Consider the following 14406-nt stretch of genomic DNA (forward strand, 5'->3'; position numbering starts at 1 on the left):
GCTCTGAAGAGAAAAATCCTACATTTGCCAATTACAAGATCATGCAGTTGAGGATAGTTGTGGAAATATCACCAGAACAGGTGCCTGATCAAATGATGGCAGAGGGGTAGTTATAAACTATAAGGAAGTTAGGCCGTTTCCTTTGTGAACAAACTTATGGGATGTTGCCTACATAGAATCTGGGATGGGGAAGGTAAGAAAGGGATCCAATAACTGATATATTCCAAAGTTAAAACCAATAAAGGAATTGGAAAAACATCCAATTTGTAAGTACTAGGAACTAAATTAACAATACAAGAGTTATAATCTCGTAATTATTATCCAAATCACATGGATGCTGGTGTCGGTTTTAAAACTTTTGGGAAGAGAAAGGAGAAAAAGTTATGTGGGAAGTAACTCTACCTCTTTGAACAATATAACTAGAACTTTCGTCATAAAACAAGAATAGATTTAAAAAACAAATAGAGGATGAAGATTCCCCCCATCTTGGGTTCAAATAGGAACGTACTCAATGGAGATGGGAAAGCAAAGGACTTTATCTATAAAAGGAGTGTCAAATCACTAAAGAAAAAGGTGGATAACCCCATTCTTATACATATGATTAGAGCATGGCAAGAAATTAATGAATGTATAGAAAAAAAGTGGGAATATCAATAAAAGCATGACCGTGTAAAAACGTGTTATTGCCTATGAACATGGGCAATAGAATATTAAATTTGTGGTATGACTAAGGTACAAGATATATTAAGGATGGAACGATCTCATGTCCTTTGAACAATTAAAACACAAATATGGAGTGGCCAATGGGACCTTCTTCTGTTTTCTCCACCTAAGATCATTCTTAAGAGAAAGATAGAGACCAACGTTGACCCCACTCGAAATTAATGAAGCTAAAAGAGCAGTCTGGATGGGGAATATACCCAAATTTAAAACAAAAATGTACTATACACTCCAGAGCAAAAGTGAAACAAGGGTTGCAAAAGTTGAGGGAAAGATGAATAGCATGACATCAATTATAAATGCAAGATATGGACTGGTTCAGTATAATTTTTTTTTTAAACACCAATTATATCTTACCCCACAAAAGTTACATAGATCAAAAGCCAAACTTCCAGAGATGTGTTTCAGATGTGGGACTAAGAAAGGAACTTTTCTACATGCTACATGGTCGTGTGTGAAAGAGAGACAACTTTGTCAAGAAATTGCAGAAAAGTTAACCAGAATAACAGGAGTGGCTTTCATGAGCAACTCAGAGCTATTAGGCAATTCCATGGAAATAAGCAACAAATTGACAAAATATCAAATCTCATTTATAAAAATAGCACTGGCAGTAGCAAAAAAAAAGTATTGCGATTACTTGGAAGTCCGACTCCCCTCTACTCATAGCATGATGGACTGCAGAAATGAACAGCTGGATACCTATGGGGAAAAAAAATCACATAACTTAAAGAATAAATATGACACTTTTATAAAGGTCTGTCAGCCTTTACATAGGGAGCCCAGATACAGTAATGAAAAGGAACAAAAAAGGTAATAAATCTATATACAAAAACATAGTTTCCACAACTGTATTTTATATATAATATATATATATATATATAAATAATATATATAATATATATATATATATATATAATATATATAAATAATATATATATATAAATAATATATATATATATATTATATATATGTGTGTTTAAGCTTTGGTGGTGAACGGATATGTATATGAAGGGGAGGAGGGAGGGAGGACTGTTTTGTTTTGTTTGATGTGTAAAAAAAAAAGTTTAATATATTGTCCACTTAAAATGTTACTATGTATATTTCTGGGGAAAAAATAAAATATTTAAAAAAAAAACAGAATAAAGATCATATTGGAATAGAGACAAGGTAGCTGCAATGTCTAATCGTTTAGTTTTGAGATGGATTAGTCAAATGGACAGAACTGCACCTTAGAGAGACCAAACTGAAAAACTGTTGAATCAATGAAATGGGGTTGGGTGGGGCTCTGGGAAAATCATATTTATCAGAAAGTGTACTTCAGCCACAATTTCTGAAGAAAAACTCAGAAGAAAACAGGCAAAAGCAGTAAGAAAATGTCAGAGGACAGAGAGGCCAATTAGAAAACACATCCCAAATAAGGATTTTCTATCTATCTATCTATTTACTTATTTTTACACAAAATAAAAGAAACAAAGAGATTGAATTGCCACATATATTCAACTGATACAGTGACCTGGCAGCCATCATTAAAAACTGGTAGGAAGGTAGTCCTGTGTAAGTCCCAAATATACCAGGTTACTTGCCTGGTATGATTGAAGGAGTAGATGGTTGCAGGTGGCAAGAGGAGAAAGAGTAGCATTAGTTAATCTCTGATTAACTCAAAACGGTCAACCAGTTTACCCATCTCGGCTGCATCATTTCATCAGATGCAAGGATCGACAATGAGATAGACAACAGACTCGCCAAGGCAAATAGCGCCTTTGGAAGACTACACAAAAGAGTCTGGAAAAACAACCAACTGAAAAACCTCACAAAGATTAGCGTATACAGAGCCGTTGTCATACCCACTCCTGTTCGGCTCCGAATCATGGGTCCTCTACTGGCATCACCTACGGCTCCTAATACGCTTCCACCAGTGTTGTCTCCGCTCCATCCTCAACATTCATTGGAGCGACTTCATCCCTAACATCGAAGTACTCGAGATGGCAGAGGCCGAGAGCATCGAATCCACGCTGCTGAAGATCCAACTGCGCTGGGCAGGTCACGTCTCCAGAATGGAGGTCCATCGCCTTCCCAAGATCGTGTTATATGGCGAGCTCTCCACTGGCCACCGTGACAGAGGTGCACCAAAGAAGAGGTACAAGGACTGCCTAAAGAAATCTCTTGGTGCCTGCCACATTGACCACCGCCAGTGGGCTGATATCGCCTCAAACCGTGCATCTTGGCGCCTCACAGTTCGGCGGGCAGCAACCTCCTTAGAAGAAGACCGCAGAGCCCACCTCTCTGACAAAAGACAAAGGAGGAAAAACCCAACACCCAACCCCAACCAACCAATTTTCCCCTGAAACCACTGCAACCGTGTCTGCCTGTCCCGCATCGGACTTGTCAGCCACAAACGAGCCTGCAGCTGACGTGGACATTACCCCTCCATAAATCTTCGTCCGCGAAGCCAAGCCAAAGAGAGAGAGAGATTAACAAGGACTTTAAAAATAACACCAATTATTTTTAAATTCAAGCAATGGACAGGAAATGAAGATATCATGAGGAGAAACAAGCAATAAGACAATGATATTTTGTTAAAGTGTATAGTAGGAATTGCATGTACACTTCCTTGGCAGTTGCGAAGTGACAGAATAGCTCCAAAAATTAGTCAAGAACACAGTAAAGGACGATTTATTAATTCGATAAGACAAGCTTAACTTTGAGGGACAGTTTATTTCATAAGTATATACAGTATTGCTGTTTTCTATAACAATGTGATCTAGAATCTACAAGAAAAGTAATCATAGTAAATTTTGCATGGTAATGAACCATACCTTTGGTTACAAGAGACAATACATGACAGTTTCTCCTAAAGAGATTCCTTGAATGTTCATTCAAAAGAACTTAAAACCATCCTACAAAGATTCAAAATTTAGCTTTGGCCTGCTTTGACAGAAACTATGAAACTTTTTTATTTTAATGGACATATCCAACAGAATTGATGCAGAATCAGTTTTTGACAGTGATATATACTTTACATGCCACGATTGAAGAGATAAAAGGGAAAACACAAAGCAAAAATTAGCATAAATACCAATGACTGGGAAATGTACAAAAAGGAATCAAAATGGAGACCAGAGGCTACAAAAATGACTGGAAGCTTGCAAAAGCCAAAACGTTTACCAGAGGAAAAAGGGGTGGTGTAATTTGGTCCTATTTTAAATTACTAATATTGTAAATGAAGTAAGGAAATGACAAAAAATTTTGAATAATTGCTTTGCATCATTTACAGCAAAGGAAGGAGGACTGCATCAAACATTGAAAAATGTTGAAATAGGGAGTGATTCATCAAAAATCAAGTAAATAAAAGCAAAGAATAGCTATTCCCAAGGACAGATTTTCATCCCAGCATTTTAAGATGGACAAGAGCATTGCACTGGACTTTTCCAAAATTCCCTTGATTCAATAAGTTCAATCAATTCAGGTCTGAAAGTCCACTTTTCAGAAAGTTGAGAAGGCAAAATGATATTGAGGTATTAATAGCAGAACTTTGAAGACCATCACATTGAATACTTGAGCACCTCAGGGCTGTGTGCTCAGCCTGCTCCTGTTCATGCAACTGATTCACGAGCGCAATGCCAGATTCAACTCCAACCGTCATCAAGTTTGCAGACAACACAAGTTATTGGCCACATCTGCAACAATGGAGAATCATACAACACAAGAAGTGGAATTTCTCATGATATTGTGCGAGAATAACAACCAGAGTCTCAAAATGGAAAAGACCAAGGAGATGGTCATGAACTTCAGGTGAACCAAGAACGACCATCCTTCACATTAACAGATTAATAACTCGGTAGTGGAGTAGAGAGCATCAAGTTCCTTGGAATCCACTTCATAAGTGACCTGCCCTGGACACCCAACATCTCACATGTCAAGAAGGCACACCAATGATTGCACTTCCAGAAGACTGAAGTGGGCAGGTCTACTAGCCACCATCATGTCAACTTTCTACAGGAGCTCTATCGAGAGCATCCGGGCCTACTGCATCAGTCTTATACAGTTGCTGTAGAATTAGATCAGAGTTCAATCCATAAGAGCAGCAGAGAATCACTGGGGTCTTCCTCCATCCCCTATTCACGTAATCCACTGAGATCGTTGTCTGAAGGGGGCACGCAAAATCATTGAGGACCCCTACTACCATATTTCAGCTACTCCCCTCAGCAATGAGATACAGGCTGAGAAACAGCTTCTGCTGAATGATGAAATGACAGCTTACACTAACCCTCTGAGACTACTACAGTAAAACCCCTGCTATCTGGAATTAAAGCAACCAGGAGAAATATCAAAATAAGTATATTTTACCTATTATTTTAAAATTGTAAAAGTGAATGCTCTCTGAAGTAGCACAGAAATGCTTAAAGATGGGGGCAAATATTCAGCCAGCGGAGTACCTTGGCCATGCTTTGCTCCTAGCAGCTGATTAAATAAAGTTTTGTGAAAAAACAATGGCATCACCAAGGATGAAGAGCTGGTTGAAGCCCCTCACTGCTGGGGTGACTCTCTTAAAGTGCCTCCTTATCCCTGCTTAGTTAGAGTCACCCCAGTCAGACTAACTGTAAACTTGGAGGGGGGAGGAACCCACAGATGCACTGATCCAGCGTCTACCAATCCCTATCACTGAAGGATATCAGGGGTTTTACTGTATTTATTAAACAATATTTCTATATATATATTTCTGCATATTCATCACTTGTTTGAATGTTTGTCATGTTTGGTTGTGCGTTTACAGGATATGCCCCAAGGTCTGGAGAACTCAGTTTCATTGGGTTGTAATTGTACGATTTGATGATAAATAAACTCGAATAGTTGATGCTTAATTGGAGCATCACAAATTACTCATCAGAGACCCAACATGGATTTGTATTGTGGGTCATTCCTGACTGACAGTTCTGAAGAGGTAACCAAACAAATGGATACATAAAAATCTAAAGACTTACAGAAGGCCTTCAGGAAACTTAGCTAAATTTGAAACACATGGCATTGAGGCAAATTATTGAACACAGTTACACAATAGAATGAAGATCCAAATACAATTTGGAAGTCTCCTCCCATCAGGACATTGATACTGGGTCAATTGTTAATTTTATATTTTAGTCAGAAAATGGTGATAGTTCGATTACAGATGAGAAATCTTCTCATTGTTTGGCAGAATAGGAACAAGAAATTAAATAAGCTCCACCAGTTCCTACGATCAGATGAGACTAGCTTGAGACAATGAACTACCATCACACATTCATCTCTGTTAGATAAATAAGAAGTCTCAAAATACCAATACCAGGTCCACTTATTTCCTATTGTCTTTCAAATTAGAATCAGAGTTTATGGTCATGAAATTTGGAGTTCTGTGGCAGCAACATAGTGCAAATTTTCCAATTATAACCATCTTACATTGCTATAAAAAACTAAAAATAATAGTGCACGAAAAGTCAGCCGTGACTTTGGTTCATTGATTATCCAGGAATCTGATGGCAGTGGGGAAGAAGCTGTCCTTGTGCCACTGAGTGTTCGTCTTTAGGCTGCTGTACCTTTTCCCCAATGGTACCAGAGTGAAGAGGGCACAGCCAGGGTGGTGGAGGTCCTTGAGGATAGAGGGCTGTTTTTTTAAAGACACCACCTTGTATAGATTTCCTCGATGGCGTGGTCTGTGATGTCGCAATTGTCCAGAGCATTGATACCTCCAGTGATCCAACCAGCCAGAATGCTCTCCATGTTACACCTACAAAAGTTTATTAGTCTTCGGTGACATACCAAATCTCCTCAGACACCTCACAAAGTATAGCCACTGGTGAGTCTTCTTTGTGATTGCATCAACGTGGAGGCTCCAGACCCTCTCCACTACTGGGCCTTCGAAGACGACTGGGTCACGTTCCCCTGACTTCCTTCCTGGTTTTGCTGACGTTGAGTGCAAGGTTGCTGTCATTACACCATTCAACATGCTGATCTATCTCCCTCTGTACACTTCTTTATTGCCATTTGTGATTCTGCCAACAACTCTGGTGTCATCGGCAAACTTGTAGATCGCTTTGGAATTGTGCCTGGCCACACAGTCGTGGATGTATAACGTTTGTAGAGCAGTGGGCTAAGGACACATCCTTGGGTTGTGGCTATGTTGATTATCAGTGAGGAGACGTTGCTTCCAATTTGTACTGACTGTGATCTTCCAAAGAGGGAAGTCAAGGGTGCAGTTGCAGAATGGGGCACAGAGGCCTAGAGTTTGTAGCTTCTTGACCAACACTGAGGCAATAAAGGGATTGAAGGCTGAGCTGTAATCGATGAAGAGCAGCTGTATGTATGAATTGCTGTTTTCTAAGTGATCCAGAGCTGAATGGAGAGCCAGTGATATTACATCTGCTGTGGACAGATTATGACAAAAGGCAAATTGCAGCAGATCCAGATCTTTGCTTAGGTACGTGTTAATTCTGGCCACAATCAGCCCCTCAAAATTACACTAAACAAATTGAAGATCAATGTAGTATACAGACTAAATATTTTACATATTAATGTACTGGTACCAGAGTTTCTTAGTAATGTAGAATTACAATTTATACAATCATCAAAATTTGAAGCAACATTTAAAAAAAAATCAAATACATCTCTGAAAGAACCTAAACCCTTTTGAATTATTTCCCCAAACTATTTACACCTATAAAGCACCTTTATAATAAATAAAAATGACTGAGTCCATCACAGGTTCTGAAAAATCAGTATGAAACCCAATCATTTGTAATCAAGGAAACATAGCAACCAATGTGCGAACAGCAAACTCCAGCAAACAGCATTGTGATAAATGACAAGACAATCTATTTTAGCGACAGTGATTGAAAGATCATTATTAGCTGGGATAAAGAGGACAACTTGCTGCTCTTTAAACTGTAGGGCCATGAGATTACTTACATCCACCCAAAAAAGCAGATGGGTCTTTGGTGTCACATCTTAGCTAAAAGTTTGCATGGCCAATCTGCAATATCCCTCCAATATATTATAAATACAGTACGTTTCCAATTATCCCAAATGATTGGGACCAGACCTATTCACAGTTAAGCGGATTTTCCAGATATTCTGGAATTTTCTCTAAAGCAGATAAGTAGCATCAAGAGAATACTTGTATTGGCTGTCGCCAATCCCTGACACTATCCCACGCAGTCGCCGATCCACAACACCTCCCCACCGCCGTAGCCTATCCTGCCAGTGAATCAGGGGTCTCTCCTCACCTATAAGCAGTAGGAGTTTGCACAGGGATTGTCCTCCAGCAGAATTTCAGCAACCCTATTGAAAAGATATTTGACAGAGGGAGCAGCTCGGGCATGCAAGCAAGGAGTGAGCGTGGCTTGAGCAGGGAGAGAGCAGTTTTTAATTCAAATTCTGAGAATGCCACAATGGAATTTATCACTAAGTTGCAGTTATTCATGGCAAAAAAAAATGACAATTTATAAATAAATAATCAGTGCCATCCTTTCCTATGGACAAATGTCTCCTTTGCAAAATTGATTCCGTCGCCCCACTTGAGCACGGTGGGTAATTTTTTTTTCAAATTGTGACATCATGTCTCACCCCAAAAAACTTTTGGCTATTTGGATTTTCAGTTGAATGGTTAATCGGAAATGTACTATACCCTCTATTTTTTGAGTTCTGATCGTTGGTGCAGAGATGAACTATAGAACACTAGAGTCCAGAAACTGACCCTTCTGCCCATCTCGTCTCCCTTATTCTGCCTAGTCCCATTGAACTGCATCCAGACCATCGTCATCCATACTCCTCCCATTCATCGACCCATCCAAACTTTTCTTACATATCAAAAAATCATGACTACATTCAACTCGTCAGCTCACAGCTCGTTTCACACTCTTACCACTGTGTGAAGAACTCAAATAACTGACTGAAAGGCAAGAATGTCTACAAATGAGCCGATACTGGTATTGTCAGAATAGAATGGGGAGGAGAGATAGGAAATCAAGAAAGTGGAATTTAGGAAGGTGCTTCAAAAGACAGTGCTTGTAATGGTCAAAATTGCTGAAACAAAATGAAAATTGCAGAATAGTACACAGTGATTTTGTGAAAGGAGACAAGGATATTATAATTGTATTGACTAAATTGGAAACAGTAAAAATTTTAATGAGCCAAGCTTCTCTTTGAGAAAAGCTGAAATAATGCAAGCCACAATTACGGATAAATTATACAAGTGCAAAGGTAGAAAGGTGCATGCAAACCAAAAAAAAACAACAAAAAAAACTTGTTTCAGTTTGATACACAAGTTTCAACAGGACTTGAATCATGTGCAGTCAATTTCAATCAAAAATATTATTAAGTTTTAGTTTGGCATTGTGCAAGATGAAAACAATTCTTCCACATTCAGGTCTTGGCCATCAAGCAGCCAACTCAATGCCACCTGTAGGATTAAGACCAAAAGCACGAACATTAAAACTGGATGCAAAAAGCACATGTAAAAAGTCACAGTGCAGCCAGTTATTGTTCATTCCCAGTTGCTCAAGAAGGGTGGCAAGTCAACTGTTTGAAAGTTGAAGGCATACTCACTCAGCTGTTAGGTTTGGATTTTCAGAAATTTGATATTGGTCCCATGCCAACTGAATATCATTGACACTTTTCCCAACCTCTTGCTAACATGACCTACCCAGAAGTTAGACTTGTGAAAGCACTGTGAACACTTATCAAGATGCAGTAATAAATTTTGCAGAAGTTTCTTATTGTAGTCACATTGCATTAGTGGTAGAGGGAATGAATATTTAAATTGGAAGATTTGTTATCAAACAACTTAAGTATTATCTGGTCTAAATCACATGAATCTTATCAAGTGTAATTAGAGCTGTATTGATTCTGGAAAGAGACAAGTCTTCCTCCAATATCCTAATTTGTACCATGTCATGGTGGAAAAGACAGAATATATGTCACCCACCCTTTGAATTTATGTTACAAAAATGGAAAAATATGGGAAGACAGACAGGGAGATCAAGGAGTGGAAGGAAAATCAATTTTTTAAAAACTACCTATTATAACCTATCCAATTTTTTTCTTCAAAACACAAGATCCACAGCAAAGTTTCTAGACCAAATCTAGGAAAATCTTTTTGACAATCACCGACTGATATTAAGATGCTAAATTTGCATCCAAGTATATCAAAATTATATTTATATATTTTAATAGATTTTTTACCTCATTAATTTCATAGAGCTTTTCTAAATTCTTTATTGTAAAAGTAGAATTCAATGGGCATAGAATAGAAATATGTGTGCTGTGATGCATGGATTTACTCTTAAAAATAGCACACTCTCAAATAATCTGTTATTTTGACTCACAGCAGAAATTAAAATTATGAAGATCCAGGGGTTGAATAGTGGTACCTGGTGTTGCAGCTCAAGCAACTAAACCACTGTGCCACCCAGGGCTAGAGCTGTTACCACACAGTTCTGGTGATCAAGGTTTGATCCTGACTGAGTCAAGTCAGTGTGGATTTACATGGTCTCTCTCTAACAGCATGGATTTCACACAGGTATTCCACTTTTCTCCCCCATTTTAAAGACACACTGGATAGTAAATTATTCCTATGCAAATCAGTGTTAGGAGAATCAATGGTAATTAATGTGTATGTGAATGGTACAGGACCGAGAGCCACCACAGACTCAATGGCATGAATGCCCATTTTGAGAAGTAAATAGAAAATAAAATCTAGCCTTTCCAGATTTGTATACAAAATTTTATTGCATCAAATCTAAAATTTTATCTATTCCTTCCCTTTCATTTCCACCTGTACTTTTGAAAATTCTTCCTATAACCGATACCACATGTTAAACCTTAAAAACCAAAAAAAACTGTAATTTTATTTAATAAGATTTGCCAGGACTTGAACTCTGAGTATCAAATTAATATGGTCAGAAAGTACATAAAATTGTCACCAATATTACTTTATGGAGTCAAAAAAAATCAATCTTTAAATCAGAATAACTATTCACAAAGGAGTTTTAAATCTGGTTTTAATCCTTTAAAAACACAAAATTTACAATGCAGAAGCCAACATTTCTGCTCTATACAAACACCAAACTACCATAATTGAACCATAACTCTCAATGTATTCTTCCTGGCTCTTCTATTCATTTAGCTCCTCCCTACTTTACCTGTGCAGCCTTAAAATGGAGATTAGACAAGAGTTGATCGAATGGTAGAGTAGGATAAGGACCTCATCTTGTTTTTATTTGTCCTGCTACATCTTAATCATTCCCTCATCATGTCTGTGAAACCACCTCAGAAAGATTGTGCATTTGCCTTACTTCAGATTGGAGCACCAAGTCCCTAACACTGTATCAAAGTCAAAACTAAACTGCAGCACTCAGATGTCAAAGGATAAATCCTTGAATTATTAAAACAAAGCTCCATGTGCTTTGAATTTAAAAATTCAGATCACTATTGAAAAGAGCAGTAAGAAAACTATTTCCTCTCAAAACAAGAACAGCTCCACTGTTAATTATGACATTGTTGTTTGTGAGAACTTGTTCTACACAAAATGACACTTCCCATATCATAATGTAGACTATAAATAGTAGCAAAAACTGAAGTCTAAGTAATGTTCAGGGCACCCCAAAACTGTGACTTGCAGTATGAAAAGTGAAATAATTTGAGGTGGCGTCACATTGGAGTTAGTGGCAGCCAAATATAAAAGCATTATGCTTCATTTAATTCAACAGAAATAACATGTATGAATCTCTTTCCCCTTGAACTGTACTGATGCCATGAGATAGTGACCAAGGAATCAATATCGCATCCCTTAAACTAGTGAACAAAAATGTCACATAAAATGCAGTATATCATATCAATCCATTAACTCTACAAAATTAAATATTTCATACCACTTTAAACCAAGCTTTGCCAATTGCTTGAATTTCTACGACTCTGTTTAAATCTTTATAGCCTCAATGGAAACAGTTTGAATTTTCAGGACAGGTTATTCCATTTGAATAGTGCGCATTTCATTACAAAGACATTGCAGAGACCAAAAACTATACAAAAAAATACAAGTACATTTCTTGTTGCAATTCTTTGGGGTTCAACTTTGATACCCAAGTAACCCAACATGAAAAATATTAAACTATGGACTGAACAGGTAATATTATCAAAGCCTTTCAGGAAATGGTTCACTAAATTCACATCTTGATGATTTCAACTTAATATGCTACTTTTAATGCATATTGTCAATTAGAATTTTAAAGTTGATCAAAAATAAAAGTTAAGGCTCTCAAAGTAGGAGACCATAACAAATGACTGAAGTCACAAATTCTGATGTCATGGCCAATTCTTTATGAACATAATTCATTTAAAAACTTTGCAACACTCAGGACACTTACAAAAGGCCAGTCACACTCACACTGTCAGTTGTTTGTAACTTGTGCAATCCTTGTGATCTATGAACCCGTGTTAGTTGAAATACCAAAACTTTTGAGTTTAATCCTTTGTACAATATATTAATAGTTAAATTAGACAGTAATAAGCTTTTCTAACAAAGTACATCCTGACTTACCAAAACTCTTAACAACCTTTCCAAATCTGTAATGTATTTCAAGTGAATCATTTGCCGAATACTTGATGTAATTTACGATAGGGGTTCTCCCCTCCAAACTATGCGCACACCCTCCACTCGACATGACAAACTTGGAACACCTGACACGTGAGGAGCAGGATTTTTTTAAAGAAAACTTTTAAATCTCAAGGACGTGCACAGCCTCAAACACTGCAAAAGTTTGCTCAAAAAAAACCCCCCCGAGGAAATTGCAAATATCACGGCTAAAATTGAGGACGACCCCCACCCCGCCATCAAAGCTGAAATAGCTCCTCATACTGTACATAATCCGTGGTGCCGTCAACTAAAAATTCCACTTGGCCAAGTGAGCTTTATTATCTGACCCAAAATTTGGATTAAAGTCAATCTCAAACAGTTCGAATTTTACAATATTCCCAGCTTTCACAGCCTTGGCACCTCCAGCCTTGCACGGGAGCCATTTATTTGGGCAGGTAGATTTCTCCAAGAATGCCACTCATTCAAATCATTAACAAATTATTTCCAGTTCACAAAGTCACTTTCTTAAAACAAAGGGTTGTGCTTTAAAAAAAAATGCACCGCCTCTAGGATATTGACGCCCCCCCCCCCCAAATCCAATCATAAATTCATCAGGACGGTGGGGGCTTGGCCGAACCATAAGGACAGGATGGCTTCAGTCTTTCTTATAATTACTGTCAATGACCGGAGTCAAATTAAGCTGCCATCTTAGGTTAAGAGCGATTCTTTGTGTACAGCCTGTCCAGCGAGAGAAAAAAAAAACGCTGACCAAACAAACGACTGGAGAGCTCCCATCCTCCTCATGGAAAAAAAAAGTTAGTGCACTGAGAAACGTACGAGAATAGTTTGATAAATCAGTGGGTGAAAGAATCGGAAAGCTGATCCGCAAGTTTTTATTTTTAAAAGTGTGCGCGCATGGTTTGGCATCCCCCCCCCCCCCCCCCCGCCCCGAACAAAGAGGGTTACAATGTGTGAATGTGTCCTTGCCGCCGAAGACAACGACAAACATGGATGATTAAGCCTTGATGATGGGGAAATGTTGAGCGAGTGCCGAGTGGGATCTACCCCTCCCCTCACATTCCCCATTGCCCCCTTCACCTTGATCCCCCCCTTCACAAAATACACGTGTTTTCAGCTCTCTCCTGAACTCCGCTTTGAAATAGACACACGCGCACCCACTGAAGAATTTTTAAAGAAATCACCAGCTCGTGTCGAACACGGTACAAATAAATGAATGAAAAAAGTCGATCCCCACAGTTTCACGCCTGGATTGAGCTTCACAGCGGCGCAGAGTGTCTCTCGTGCCCAGCTCACCGACAACATTCATTTGCTGAAGACCCGAGGTCTTCTTTCACACCACATTCTTCTTCAGACAAATCACTGGCTGGTCCAAGGGAGAGAGGGAGCGACAACTAACCCAGACTGAAACCGACCACAAAGAGAAGCGCCTTTTTAATCTCAGCCTTTTGGTGGTTGTTGCTCAAACACGACTGGCAAAGGAAACAGTAACGGAAACATTAAACACGCCGTCTGAGCTTGAAGTTGTGCGGCTCCCTCGCCTCAAATACAGGCAGACTTAGTACCATTTTAAAAAAATAAAAACCTCTTCCGTCCTGATCGCGGCGTTGCCAAGCCCCATTATCTCGCAGCCCTCTCGGTGGCCAGTGATTCGGCCACCCCCTTCCCCTCCCCTCCCCGACCTTCAGCGGCGCGTAAGCGAGAGAAACGAGTTCAAACCCTCCGAGCCCACTCGAGTGACCTGTGGGAACCACGGGCGCCCCAACCACACTCACAGAGCCCGGGGCGCCACAGGGAAACTTAACACTGCACCAGAGCAGCCCAGGACGCGACCCCCACCCCCAGTGACTCCAGGAACAGAGGGACACTCAACTCACTGGTGAGCTGTGAGGAGGACAGCGCTGCTCTAGTAATGAAATGTTAATGGCTGCTTTTGCCAGCGGCCACGCACTCTCTCTCTCTCCAGTTGCGGGAGTTAGTGATCTCGCTGACCGCCTGCCACCCCCCCACCCCCCGTCCTTTCATGTTTATTTACAGTCAAATTTCCTCCAGCCGACGTCTCT

At 39.2% G+C, this 14406-nt stretch overlaps 1 protein-coding gene and 1 long non-coding RNA gene across 7 annotated transcripts in view; one reads left to right on the plus strand and one right to left on the minus strand.

Annotated features, from left to right (window-relative positions):
* The window catches only part of chd7 (chromodomain helicase DNA binding protein 7), a 283290-nt gene that overhangs the window by 267872 nt on the left and 1012 nt on the right, over positions 1-14406 (minus strand). The window lies entirely within an intron of this gene.
* Positions 14043-14406, plus strand: part of LOC138755444 (uncharacterized) — a 60853-nt gene continuing 60489 nt past the window's right edge. Inside the window, exon 1 of the long non-coding RNA XR_011352299.1 lies at positions 14043-14222. This is a non-coding gene — a long non-coding RNA (uncharacterized lncRNA). The remainder of the gene's footprint in view (positions 14223-14406) is intronic.

The sequence above is a fragment of the Narcine bancroftii genome, chromosome 2, assembly GCF_036971445.1.
Source record: "Narcine bancroftii isolate sNarBan1 chromosome 2, sNarBan1.hap1, whole genome shotgun sequence".
Lineage (NCBI taxonomy): Eukaryota > Metazoa > Chordata > Chondrichthyes > Torpediniformes > Narcinidae > Narcine > Narcine bancroftii.